Below are 15,487 nucleotides of genomic sequence, written 5' to 3'. Positions count from 1 at the left end.
AAAACAGAATGAATGAGGCCATGGTATGCTGTAATCAAAGTTGGTACTGATACTTGATGAGTCAAATTACGTAGCAAATACAGATTTTTTGATATTTTGTTGCAAACATGCGTTGTATGGTGATTCCATAATAGCTTAGGGTCTAGATATACTCCCAGAAATTTGACAGATTTCGGATTTTCCAAGAGATCAATATCCCGCAGACTAAATATCATGGTTTCTGTCTTAGCTCTATTTAGGCTTAGATGATTCGAAAGAAACCAATCCTGCATCATTAACTCAGCTTGTTTGGTTCGATCTAGGAGCTCGGTCAGTTCAAAACTTTGTCCCGTGATATTAGTGTCATCCGCAAACTGAATAGTTAATAGAGAGTTATCAATAGAACGTGACAAATCATTCACGTAAATCAGGAATAGTACAGGCCCAAGCACAAACCCCTATAGTACTCCTGCACTAAGAGTGAGATAAGTAGACCTGTCATTGTTTTGGGTTACATTGTTGCCTATAACCTATTTAACGTCCACAATTCAGTTAACTGAGTATAACTGATATATTGTTACAATTTTCATTCAAATTTTAGATATTTTTTCACTAAAAATAACTTCGCGATATATTCTTAACCATAAAAACTTTTTTATTCAAAATTAAGTGGAAGTAATTTGTTTTCATTATTATTTCATTAATCGAAAATTAAGTTATGTAGAATTATTTCAATGTAAGACAACTTATTACATGCATGGCGTGCGTCTCTTCTGTGGCGTCTGAGGATTTAGTTTGGATTTGACGTCATAACTTCAAATCCCACATAGTAGCGCTCATGTAGAGAATGGGATTAAAACGGATTAAGATATATGCTAAGATATTTACGCTTATTTATGCTGTATATTATACAGGGTGCTAAAAAAAGAGTGTAAAATATTTTAGGAGGTAATAGTATGAACCAAAATAAGCAGAAAAGTCTTAATAAACATGGGTCCGCAAAGTAACAAAGTAACGGTTGCGGAGATATGGACCACTATTCGTTTTTCAAACATTTTATTTTATTAGGAATAAACCGATAAAGGAATCTTTTAACAAACAAAAAACAAAGTTAAAGAAGATGTTCAAAGTGCCCTCCGTCCATTTCCAAGTAGGCACGACATCTTCGTCTCAACGATATTCGAACTCTTTCGAAAACACCCTCCTTGGTTTGGATTTCTTGACACTTTTGATTAATCCGTAGCTGCAGCTCTTCCAGGCTATTTACAGGAGTACCATACACTAATGTCTTCAAATATCCCCAAACAAAGAAATCTAGAGGGTTCAGATCAGGCGATCTTGGAGGCCATAAAACAGGTCCGGCCCTTCCTACCCATCTATGTGGAAAAGTTTGGTGTAAATGCTCTCTAATGGCCATGGAAAAATGAGCTGGAGCAACATTATGCTGGAACCACATTTGTTGCCTCCGATTCAAAGGAATGTCTTCCAAAAACTCGTACAGTGTGTTCTGCAGAAAGTTGAGGTAAGCAGCGCCTGTTAATCGGTTTGGTAAAACAACAGGACCTAGAAACCTGTCACCTACAATACCCATCGAAATGTTTAATGAAAAACGTGCCTGATGTCCAGATTCTATTAGAGTATGAGGATTTTCGTCGGCCCAAATATGCGTATTGTGAAAATTAAACACTCCATTTCTTGTGAAATCCAAATATCTAATAAAAAAATAGTGGATCTCCCTTCTTAAGTTACATTGTACGTACATACACCCTAGATTTCTTTTCCTTATTATTCGTAACATCATTATCAATCTTTTGATGCCATTGATCCTTTACATTAAATTCCATACAATTTCTATGCTTATATAATATACAGGGTGTTACAGAATTACGTTTTAAAAATTTGGGGTATTGTACAGGATGAATTTTGCAATAAGGAAATACTAGAAATGGGAAATAAAGTGTCTACAGTGCTATGCGCTTTCTACGCTGGGAATTTCACCTGTTAACTTGTACGGTTAGTGCTTGAGTTTTCAACAGTCTGTTGGTCGCTATTGCGGGAGTGAAAAATACCCTTTATTGTAAAAGTTGACTCAGTAAACAGCACGAGATCTAGAAAATTTGGGACAGCAGCAGGAACCACCGTGAGAATTGTTACCGTGGTTCAAAATCTCATACTTTGAACTGGTTGATCATGGAATTGATGTAGGTGCTCACCCACCAAACATTCACGTGACATGCGTGGGCAATTGCAAGTGTGCTTGCTCTTGGATTGGTAGCTACATGTTTCATAACGTCTTCTTCAAATTGAAGGGTTCGTCTCCTTCTCCTTGCATCTGCCTGTATCCTTCAATCGATGATCGACATTGTTGAATAAGGGGTTGCTAGGAAAGTGTTTGTTTGGGTACTTTCCAAGAGCTGCACTGGCACTCACCATAACACAAATGCATATCAGCAAGTTCTCCAAATGTGTAATAATGAAGTCAGAACTTAACTACAGTATGTAAAGCACGATAGGTAGATTACTGTACACTGACTCAAGTTGACTAACTGAGTGTTTACAGCAAAGTGCCAGTTGATGGAAGAGATGAACTGAAAGACAAGCACTAAGTAAACAACTTCCTGTACACAGGCTCCGGTAGACTACCGTAGTTGTGCGTTTATAGTCTTCCATCCGCAGCAATAACAAAACGTCAATGGTTGGAAAGGTAACTATCCAAGTGATAGGAGGTCAAACACCTCCTACTACTGTAAAAACTTTATTTCGCATTTCCAGCTACAGATTCGTGATTGTAAAATGTTTCGAATTTCATTCTCTACAATCCCTCAAATTTTCCCATAACGTCATTCTGTGAGACCCTGTATACAGTGCCCTGGAAAAATGAAATGATAGGATCATTGATCAATTTTGTGGAGGGTGCCGCTTTTAGGTGGAGGTAAAAATCATATTTATTTTCAACTTTCCTCAAAAAGGCTACAAATAGAAAAACAAATTTTTTGGTACGGACATGGCTCTATTGAAATGCCACAATATTAATGTATTTGCCATTTCCTTAGTGCTCTACAAGGAATTGGTTAATATATCATTTAATGTTTTATCTTTAAAGAACAAGAACCTACAGCTATTCTATCTATTTTAAATCTTGCAAAGTTTCACTATCTATCTTAAATTGTTGAGTAAAAAATGATACTTTCAAACAGTAATTTATGAGTATTTTTTAAATTGAATTCAGAAACCAATGCGCATTTTTTCTTATTTTGTCAAGCGCCCTATACATTCTAAATTTTTTATGTTCGTTTCTTGCTGAGTTTCAGGAATTCCTTCATATTGCTGTAAAATTAATCAGAATCACCAGTAAAATGGAAGCATTTTCAATAAACTTTTACAAAACAAATTACAGAAATCTGAATTATAAGAAAATCCATTCCAAATCAACTTGATAAGCAAACAATTCCTCTGATATTTCAAAGTATTTATTAGGTCTCTAAGGAACGAAAAATCATGAAAAGAAAATTAATAAATCGTTCCCCTTCTTATACTTGTAAAAATACATTGTCGGTTTATTTTAAGACAACCATAATAAGCCAATACTCGAAAGATGTACTGGATAACTGAAATGTGTCTTTGTATTTTATGTAATTTGATTTGCATATAACACGTAATAATTTTATAAATAAATTTAATAGGTGTCATACATTAAAAAAACATATTCTGTTATTAGATCTCATACGAGATAAGTATGCAAAGTGAAACAATCAGCAGTTTTTGGATAGAGTAGACAATTTTCGACGAAGTATAAATTTATGCCTGAGAGAAAATACTGATCATTTTAAACAATTTCTATAACGTGCAAATTGTATGTTATTCCTGTATTTAAGTTGTTTGTTTTTCTATTAAATTATTATGATTCCTACTTGTTTTCCCTGATCGTCAAGTTTGATGTTCAAATTCATAGCAACTTTTGAATTTTTGATGAAAATACAATACGTATTATTATTTATTTAGTTGAAAGTTGAAAGATAGTTTTTTGAAAACTAACAAGAGTAAGAAAAGTTTTAGAATTAAATAAAGTAATAATTTTTTGAGTCCCATTTTATTGGTGCATCTTCCCTTTAAAATACTTCAGTTGAACTCTACTTACTGTCGATTAATGCTCTTGGTACACTCACACCGTGAGTTCAAGTATAACTGAGATATTGATTTTTTTCGTTGCGTTAAATCGCCATATTTTGCGTTCCCCTACGTGCCTCTGTTCTGTGTCGGTTTTTATGGGAAACACACTGTATATGTATTCCGGTATAAGTATATCGAGGAACAATTTGATTTTAATTGACATGATTTTTTAGAAATAATATTTTGAATTTGTTAAAATAGATTCAAAAGTATAAAAGCTAATAATATAATAATTTGGTAATAATAGAAAATTTTGTTAGGTAAAAAATCAATTCATATAGATCTAGTTATTTTCAATCAATTTTTTTTGTGATGTCATTTCAAAACGTAATTTTTTGTAAAAAAAGATGTTTATATTTAATTTTGGTCTATCAATATTTATTAATTCCATACAAAGGAGGCTACCTGAGTGATGAAACGGTCCTAAGTAAAATATGGAAACAAAAAAGTTCCTTTGTCGTAATTGTTTTTGTGTAGGTTAGGTTGGGCCAAAAAAAAACGAATATTTTTTTTTCGTCTCTTGTGAAAATATGTGTTTATCATGTTTTAAGAGCCCCTCAAAAAATTAGCTAAAAAAAAATTTTTTTGAGGTCGCTCAAGATTTTTTAAAATTTCCAGAATCGTAAAAAATAGATTTTTTTAAATTTTTTTTTCTCGTTATTTTATCATTTCTAGGTTGAAAAAAATCTCGATTCTGAAAATTTCAAATCGATTTTTTAAATTCTACAAGTCACTCATAATTATTTTAACATTAAAAGTAGTGTACCTAAAATGTTTTCGAGCGATATCTGAAAATAAATATGAACGAACTAATAATTTTTTTTTATTGAATTTGATGAAGAAAAGAATAGAAATAAATTACGACACACAAAGGACACCGCACTTTTCTTATGTAAAAGTGGTTTCAGTTAAATTGGCTGAAATTTTTATATGTTACAGCTCTTAACCTGTCGATCAAAAGTCTCCATTGGCACAATATCCTAAAGTCCATAGTTTTCGAGTTACGTTGACTTTAGAGCAATAACTCTGTATTCGAAGGGGTCAAAATTTTATTTGATATTTTTTGTTGTTTGCGCTTGCATTACCCAAGGTGTACCACGTGGAGGTTGCAAAATCGGTCCAATACCTCTTTGGGGTGGCTGTTTTACCATGAGGTCCCTTTGCCTCCCACCATCGGAGTGTCTTTTTTACCGTGAGTTCCCCTTACTCACTAATCTTAGTACGTCTAGATGCATGTATTTTATTTTCATGGATCCAATATCATCTATTTCTATTTTATTATATCTGTTGGGACTATTATTAATATAGTTTAATATTGCGTCACTGGGGTAATGTATATTTTGTTGATATCGCGCAAAACCCAAATACCACAACACGCTGGCTATGTGAGAACAACAACCTATTGTTCTTGCACCAGTTTTATAAGTGCAATAATATCCGAGAATGGGCTCTTCGTTTTCATCTGGTTCAGTAGCATTAGATACCCACAGCTGATGTTTCACTGCATTCCGGAAACGTGAGTAAATTCTGATCTGTAGAAAACCTAGTTGTAGAACATGTTCGTCGAATTGAAATACTTCTGCCCCTTCTATAGCAAGCTTATCTTGAATGTAAGATGGAGCTAAACCAACCTGGTAAACACCAATGGTTATCCTATGTCGAATCTAGGAAATTCTCTAGCATGATTTTCATTAAGTTGGTTCCATATAGCATTCCTTCTAAAGAGATTTTCGACTTCAACTCGAGTTTGAACTACGTTCACATCATTAATTAAACAGTAGCATCCTGCATTATTAACAATTCATAAAATCTATTAATTATTGCGCCAGCTATTTTGTAAAAATCTGCGAGATGGAGCATATGAGCTGTCGGAATGATACCAGAAAAGAATCTAAAAATTGATTTAATCTGCCTATTACGCGCCTCTACGACCCACTTAGACCTCGTAACAATTCGCGTTTCATTGGCACTATACCCATAATATCATAAAACAACTACAGTTTTTCAGCGTGAAGTCACATTATCAATATTAATATAACTACAATGATTTATAATTTTTTCGGTTGTCATGGAGAAAAATGACATATAGTACTTACGTATGTGCTAACATGAAAATCATTTAAGGTTCAAACCCAAACTGCGAGTAGTTCTTTCGACTGCAGATATCCGTTACAACTAACCTAGTTGATGGCATAAAAACTTATTGGATTTCTGTACATTGTAATAAAAAATTAAATATTTTATTAATTATTCTTTTATGCATATTATCTGTCGCATATTAATGCAGGCATTTATCAAATCAAGATTTAGAGCTAAACTCAATCATTTTCACACGTACAAGTAGTTTTTGAGACACGGAAAAAAGGTACCTTGGGTAATGCAAATGCAAACGGCAAAAAATATCAAATAACATTCGAATACAGAGTTATTGCAATATTAAACTATATTAATGATAGTCTCAACAGATATAATAACATAGAAATTGATGATATTGGATCCATGAAAATAAAATACATGCATCTAGACGTACTAAGATTAGTGAGAGGCAAGGGGAACTAACGGTAATAAAGACACTCCGATGGTGGGAGGCAAGGGGACCTTACGGTAAAAAAGCCACCCCAAAGAGGTGTTGGACCGATATTGCAACCTCCATGTAGTACACCTTGGGTAATGCAAACGCAAACAACAAAAGATATGTAATAACATTTTTACCCCTTCGAATACAGGTTTATTGCTCTAAAGTAACTCGAAAACTATGAACTTTAGGATATTGTGCCAATGGAGACTTTTGAGCTGTAACTGTAACCTATAAAAATTTCAGCCAATTTAACTGAAACCACTTTTACATAAGAAAAGTGCGGGGTCCTTTGTCGAGGCAAAATTTAAAATTTAAAATTTAAGTCTTTCGTTATTTATTTCTATTCTTTTGTTCATCAAATTCAATACAAAAAATTATTAGTTCGTGATATTTATTTTTTAGAAGTAGGTACACTACTTTGAAAGTTAAAATAATTATGAGTGACTTTTAGAAATTAAAATATCGATTTGAAATTTTCAGAATCGAGATTTTTTTCAACCTAAAAATGATAAAATAACGAGAAAAAAAATTTAAAAAATTTAATTTTTGTCGATTCTGGAAATTTTAAAAAAACTTTAGCGATCTCTAAAAAAATTTGTTTTGAGCTGATTTTTTGAGGGGGCTCTTAAAACATGAAAAACTAACATATTGTCACAAGAGACACAAAAAAATATTCGGTTTTTTTTGGGCCACCTTAAGTGTAGATCTTTGGTTTTTGTCAAGGATTATTGCATTATTATTACAGACAAATTATCTCTGAATTATTATATTATAGTATATTACGTAATAAGTGTTGTAAAAAGCATTTTACGCACGAATGGAAAAATTACGCACGGCGCCGCGTAGCGGCGAGTGCGTAATTCTATGAGTGCGTAATTCCATTACACCACGTATTACGTACTATACTTTACCTACGACCACTACTGTAAATACTTAAAAACACACCGTCTGCGATCAATGTAAGATTCCTATTTTACATACGGTAAAAAAATCGCACAGCTTGGTAAAAAAATCGTACAGTTTTCCTAGCAACCGCCTAGCAACGGTCAATACAAACAGTGTTGTATTGACCGTTGCTAGGCGGTTGCTAGGAAAACTGTGCGATTTTTTTACCGTACGTAATAGGAATCTTACATTGATCGCAGACTCTGTGTTTTTAAGTATTCACAGTAGTGGTCGTAGGTAAACAATTTTAATACCTTATATATTAATATAAATATATAAGGTATTAATATTTTAATCGAAGATCATTCTCCTGTCGAAAATAATATTCGAAAATAAACATTTAGTTGTCTTTTTAATCGAAATTTTAAATGTTGAACAAAATCGAAGTATTTATATCTAGAAGAACATCTTCACCTACCTTGTGCCTTCTTTCGAGGTACAGAAATCAGCCTGTTTAAAAATATCTCCTTTTCACCATAAGTCGCTAACTACTTACGCAAAGCTTCAGAAATATACGACAATATTGTTTTTATAACTGTAAATATAGACATCAAGAAACTGGGTAGATTGTGCGTGACCATCGAATCACTTGGTTTAATATATCGCGGAATAATCGAAATATCGATGCGAAGATTGTTATGACGTATGTACCTACCTGTTATTATACGAGTTTCATGTAGAAAGAAGTTTTACGCACATGTAAACGCCTTTTACATCAATCTACAAAGATCAATGAAATTAGATTGACGGAATCATTTCACCAGTTTATTTATTATTATCAACAAAATCATAAATTACAACAACCATTAATAATAATCAACTTAATTATCAATCAATTTAACAGGAAATCAAAGAATATTTGATGTTAAAATATTTACAGTAAATTGTAGATAACAAATACACATCTCAAATAAATTAATATTAATTTTAAATTAATTTCTTCTTGACATTTTAGATAATTTTTCCATCGTGGGATACAGTTTTCAAAAAAATATTTGATACTCGATTGCGACATATTCTTTTGCATTTTCGAATTATTTTTTCATTTTCGAATGCAAAAGTAGCATATCTCAATATAGCATAAAAAATATGTAGGCACCCAATTTTCGATTAGTTCTGTTTTAGGTAGAAGTACAGTTTTGTTTTGCGTATTTTGGTTGATAGACAGTAAGTCTTAGTCTCCATAATTTTAAAAATTAAATAATACCTAATTGTCAAATTTTGCCACTTCTTATTTTAACAAACGTCAAGTAAAATAGAAACATTTAAAATCCCTAGATCAGTTCCAATTTTCAACATATTTTTACGCAATTAATTAATATCCATATAGGTATTTTGAATTGTAATAGCTCAATACTTATTGAGAGATTTAATAGTTTTAGTTTCTCATATGAGTGGCACAAATTGACACATGTCAAACCGATATTTATACATCAGTCAATATAGAGGCTTTAGTAAAAAAAATTTTTAAGTTTCAATTAAAGACAGCGTTTTAAAATGGATGTTTACTACGAAAACATCAAAATTTCGTCATGGAGAAGTAAAGATCGCAAATTTGAATTTATTGATATTGCCAAGAAAGAGTGTAAAAAGTATAAAATAAACAGAACAAATTTTTATTAACAGAAATATACTTTAGCCAAATATGCACTGTGGTTGTTGAGATATTTTATGCTAAAGAGTGATATAAATAAAAAATTATGGTAAAATCATGAGTAAGATCAGACGTTTCTGTATGTCCAAAGCATACTGGATTTAGCGGATTTGAAATCAAAGAACATTTTTTTCCATTTATTAATATAGGTCAATCTCAGCAGGACATTTTCGAAAACCAAAATTTTTTATCTTACGAAAGATGCATCATCCAACCAGAAACACGCTGTACATTTTTCAGCTGTAGAAAAAAATGCTGTATACAACTCATAAATCTCACTCATGAGCAAGAGCAACTTTACATACTTGTTACACTTTGCTGTGATTTTTGTTAAATATTATAAATTATTTTTAAAGAAAGTGACTTAAATGTTTGAATTTTTATTTCAAAAATCTGTAATTTTAAATCATATGTGAAACATACAGTGGTGGTGGTTCATTTTTGTATTTGTTTCATCTGTAGAAAATAAATGCTTCTATACTCCTCTATTTATATTCATGAATGTTGTATATACTTTGTAATTTTATTGTGTCAGTGCTTTTTATATCCAATACACAAAGTGCCCATTGTGAGTATCGACAGGTATTGTATTTAACCAAACATTAAAAGTAACATCATTATTTGTAGCTATATAGACCATATACGCCAATATGAGTGACTTCCGAATACAACTTTAGACATCACATTGAAATATGGTCTTCCTACGTCAGCTGTTGCACTAAAAACAGATTTTATGTCTCTTTCGACTACTTATTTCCATTTAATTTCCAGAATGCGAAACGTCTCGAGTTGAAAAAAGTCCTATTGTACTCGTTCTTCATTGCGTTGATAAAATATATGTTTTGGGAAGTATTCGAAGGAATTAAGAAGGATTTTTCTTTATGCCAAGAATGATAAATGGATTTTGTTTCCACGATTTTTATTTTTAGATGCTGAAGGGTCACCAACTTTTGCTTTTTCAGAAAGAAATTGAGTGACTGATACGTACATTCTCGCCAATATAAATACGTATTAAAAATTATATACAGGCTGTCTACTATAAGAGGGCCACTACTAGGTATCTCGCTTAATACACGATGCATGTCAAAAATCTTTATGTTTTTTGTTACATTTTTTGAGGCCTTGACGCTTGTAAAAACAAATTTTAGATCCATGGCCAACTTTGTGAGTAATCATAAAAAAAATAAAAACTTTTTTATTTTAAGAGATAAAGAAAACTTATTTTAATAAAATTTCATGGCAAAATTGATATCTTTCACTCGGTGCAAACAAATTTTTGAAGTATCGCATGTAATTTGCTGCGCCTTGCTTGTTTTTTTCCTCTTTCATGCGATGTACTACATGTCGCCTTTATCTTTTATATTTATTAAATTTTTTATAATTTTGGTATCAAAAATGTAGATTAATGTAGGAATTTTTACTACAACAAAATTTAATGAATATAATGTACTTCTTTTAAGCTTACAATCTGCAATATCTGGCACCCATCAATTTACCATCATCAAGTAAGGTTCTATAATTTTGGTATCAAGAAATCTAATTCAAAAGTTTATTGAATACCTCTGTTGAAATATAGTTTCTCCGTGCCAATGTAAATTACGATTAGTCCATTTGAAGTAAATCTTCCTATTAAAAAATCCATTGTTACAAACATTAGACACATCTGACCAGAGAATTCTTCTGCATATAAAAGGATCTTCCTTCATTCTTGTCACCACCTACACAACCCTAATCTCGTAGGTTTATCTACCTCCGTCAAGCTCAAGAGATGCACTTTTTTAACGTAATAACATTTCAAACCATTTTTTTGTAATATCCTTCTTGCACTATTCTTCTCTAAACTGTAGTTCATTTCAATATTTCACTGTTTTGCTCATTTTTCCTATTTACATAATTTAAAATTCTGTTAACATTATCTATTTTATTAACAACATCCGATTTTATTAGCGAAGGTTTTCTACAATCCGCAAATGCTTGAATTGCATTGATAGTACAATACAAACATATTACACTTCTCAATATGTGAAAATATTATTATTATTCAAAATTATAGTTGTTCAAATCACAGTTAACTGTGACAATTTTCAATCCAACAGTTATGAAAAAACTATAACAATAAACAATTTATTAAATAATGGCATTACTGGGATAACACATTTGTTTTCATAGCGTACTACATTTAGCGCAGCGCCGGACTGGGAGAAAAGAGCGGCCCGGGAATTTTTCAAAGTAGCGGCCCTAAAAAATTCTAAACTAACTTGGCTTGCCATAGTAAAAAATGAACGGGTTTTTCTAGTGTACAGTTTTGAAATAGTCGTTATTTATGTCGAGTTTTCCAAAGTTGAGAAGATTGAAAATTTTTAAATGTATTGTTTATATTATCCATCAGTTAGTTTATGATTTCTTTTATTTTTCAGTGGATAATTTTACCTTGCATTCAACTACTTTTAAGCACTTCACTGGGTAACTTTTTACTAGAGACTTTTCTAAATCCATCAAGCTTGAACCATAGAATACAATTTTGTATTCTATATTAAACAAGACATGAAAATATGAGAGCTGTAATCTAAGAACTTAATTCTAGAATAAACCACAATTATTTGTACGAAAATAAAACCAAGGAAAGCGTATTGTTAAATCATATGTATTAACCTAATAATATACAAAAGAATAATATACATGTGAAACTTAATTTTAATCATTTCAGCAATTTCGATTAAAATACATCTGACAAATCTGAAAATAATATTATAGTAAAAGCTTTCTTCTAAAACTTGGATGTTTTGAAGTTAGTAAATCAATTACTGCGTCAATCGTGATCTTGTTTAAAATATCTTTTTCAGAGTTCAAGTATAAAGGCTTCTAATTTTTCTTTTCCGATGGAATTTCGCAACCGATTTTTGATAAATTTTAAAATATTAAACGATCGCTCACAAGCCATCTGCGTAAAAGAAAGAGTTAGGAGATATTTGTATGCTAAACTAAGCGTTGGATAAGTGCCCGTCAGAAGATTATACCTGTTTAAAATTCTATAGCAGCACTGAACAGTCTGCAAGATTTTTCTGTTTTTCTTTACTTTGATTGTCTTTAACATTCGAAGTAATTTCATCATCTATGTCACCATTCTTACTCGTCGTTAACATCATCATTACCGGTTAAAAGCTCAATATCACTATTATCCACGTCGTCATTTTGTTCGTATTCGTCCAAAGGTGACGATTTAATTTTTCGCCAATTATTTGTTAAATGTAGCCTTTCTTCTATTGCTTTTTCGGCTGAACTATCTGAATTAAAAAATTGCAATTTTTCACAGAGTTCTTCAAAGGCAGGTGATTTTAAACCTTTATTTTTTATATCGTCAAAGCTTCGAGGATCTAAGAGCTCAATGTTAGCATAAAATTTACTATTAACTGTGTCAAAACGATTTTTTAGCGCAGAAATGCATGTATCTACAATAACTCACGCCTGTTTGCGGTTTTGCAAATAATGAACTTCCTTTATTCCCAAAAGCATATGTGGTTTGCATGTCTCTTAAATAAATTGTCCCAAAAAAAAAAACATAAAGTTTAAAAAGCGACTAAATTTTTGAATTTTTTTTGCTTTCCATTCTAAAAAAGTTTCAAATTTTTGAAATATATCTAATTAAATATTGGGCCAAGCGGCCCTTTCGGGCCGAGGCCCTTCGGGAGTTTTCCCTTTTTTCCCTATGGCTAGTCCGGCGCTGATTTAGCGTAAGCTATTTTGTCTGTGCAAGAACAATGTTGAAGGCTCAGTTTTCTCTAAAGTAAAAAAACCAATATTATAATGATGTGAAAAGAAAATCTGTATTTTCCTTAAAACAAGTACATTATATTTATTAAATTTTTTGTAGTTGACACGTGTCTACAACAATTTCTACATTAACACGAAAATGTTTACATTTTTTATGCCAAAATTGTATAAGATGTTAATAAATATAAAAGATACTGGCAACATGTAGTATATTGCATGAAAGAGGAGAAAATAAGCAATATTTTGTAACCACAGTTTGCTTCGTGACAATTTTTTTTTGCCCGCGTAGAGGATGCAGTAAATTACAAACGATATTTTCAAAATCTGTTTAGACCAGGTGAAAGATATCGATTTTGCCATGAAATTTTATTAACATAAGTTTTATCTATCTCTTAGAATAAAAAATTTAGACGGCCATAAACTTTCGGTACTTTTTCGGTTTTTTTTATGATTACTCACAAAGTTGTACATGGATCTCAAATTTGTTTTACGAGCATAAAGGATTAAAATATGTAACAAAAAAATATAAAGATTTTTAACGTGCATTGTGTATTAGGCGAGATACATAGGAGTGGCTCTCTTATAGTAGACAGCCTGTATATTCCCAAATTTGACCCTTGGTGTCATTTGAAACTGGTGAAGAAGCAGAAGCATTAAATTATCCCCCCTTTACATTAATAACGTTTTCAACTTTATTTTGTGTAGGTATATGTGCAATTTTAGCTACAAAACAAGTTGAAAAATAATATGGGCTCTAGTAACGTTAAAATCCGTTTAAAAGAAATCATTGGTTTGATAATTTTTCTACTCCTTATGTCTTCTTTAGGGGCAGTTTGGAGTTTATTTACTACATAAACTTTTCCATTACCTCAACAATAATATAACTCGTTTCCAGACTACCCAGTCTCATCCAGAATACAGATGGAAAGTACGTTGACCTAAGAAATCCTTTCAGGATTTTTCATGCAGAAGACCGTGACGTTTTCCACTGAAACTTGAAATCCGAAGGCATAGCGGAAGTCTAGAATATCCTTCACGCATATCAGCCGTATGTAGTTCTATTCTTTGATTTCGTGGGAATCAATGTTTTATTAACGGTTCTATTTTTTTGTGGAACCCCAAATATTTTTTCCGTGTTTTCTTTGTAGATATTGGCAGCACACTACCCTATATCGAACATAAACAATGACGATGTTCCCACGATCGACACAGGAAGTAGGGCATGGAATTCTGTTTCATCAAATTAAAAACTGATTTAATGGAAAATATGTTTATAAATCTTTATCAGATCAGAGCTGTCGCAGCATTGCATTTATTGTACCTACCCTTTCTTGTAGTTCCTATAATTTTTTTGTACCTCAAACACAATAGTGTATAACTGATATTGAAGGTATTTCTAGTATTGTAAAAACTGTATTACAGTTATTGAATGTTATTCTAAATAAAGAAAATAAAGAGTGAGATATTTTTCGAATAATTGACCAAGTAGAATCAATAAAAACAATTACTCTATTTTTATAAAAGGCGATTCAGCATCATTGTGTACAAAAACTTTTACGCTATAGTAAATAATGCAGAAAATTCAAATGGCAATTAATAAGTTTTCATTTATTCGTGGGATTAAAAAAAGTTATTGAAGTTTTTGTAACCGTTTATTGAAAGAAACTATAAACAAAGTAGAATGATTAATTTCACTCTTTTAAGTTAATAAGATTGACGATTGATGGGAAACGGTGATAACATTTACAAAATGTCTTTTATCAAAAAAAAAAACAAGAAAAAATATTATCTTAGTTCAAAATATTAGGTAGAAGAATATTGTGAAATACAAAAATAACATAGTGTATTCAATGTTACTCATCAGTGGAATTATTTTGCTGTTGAAATTTGAGTCTCTTAAGATTCTAACAAAGAAATAATCAACACAATTTTTAGTTAGAATAATTTCACATCAGATTTCGTTCAAATTACCTGTAGAATTGCACTGTATCAAGTTTTTGTAGCTTCTGCTGTCTATTGATTAAAAACTGTACTTACCTATTTAATTTTTAAAATAGTCTACACTGTAAAAAAATGTCACTCAATTTCACTCAATTTTACTCAATAATGTATCAATTTCTGTCCACATCCAATTGAGTGGAATTTTCACTCTATTAGTATGAGTATAACTAAAATTTTATGTGTGAACCTATACAATAGAAGTGAGTAAATTTTATTCAAATCCTAGTTTTTGCTAGTGAGTGACTTTTGAGTCTATTCTGAGTATGTAAAACCAATTAAAAGTTGACTTTTCTCTAAATTTAACTATTATTTTTTACTCAGACTTATATTCTCTTTAAATTTATTTTAATTTAAATATCATTGTATTAAAGTCATACTAAGGTCAATGA

At 31.3% G+C, this 15,487-nt stretch overlaps 1 protein-coding gene and 1 pseudogene across 1 annotated transcript in view; one reads left to right on the top strand and one right to left on the bottom strand.

The window, feature by feature from the left end:
- Positions 1–15,487, top strand: part of LOC108913643 (gonadotropin-releasing hormone II receptor-like) — a gene marked incomplete at its 3' end in the record, with an annotated part of 157,832 nt that overhangs the window by 17,722 nt on the left and 124,623 nt on the right. The window lies entirely within an intron of this gene.
- The window catches only part of LOC108913644, a 41,532-nt pseudogene continuing 38,497 nt past the window's right edge, over positions 12,453–15,487 (bottom strand).

Source organism: Anoplophora glabripennis, unplaced genomic scaffold (genome assembly GCF_000390285.2).
Source record: "Anoplophora glabripennis isolate ALB-LARVAE unplaced genomic scaffold, Agla_2.0 scaffold846, whole genome shotgun sequence".
Taxonomy (NCBI): Eukaryota; Metazoa; Arthropoda; class Insecta; order Coleoptera; family Cerambycidae; genus Anoplophora; species Anoplophora glabripennis.
The sequence above is the reverse complement of the archived record's forward strand: the minus strand, read 5'-3'. Positions and strand labels throughout refer to the sequence as shown.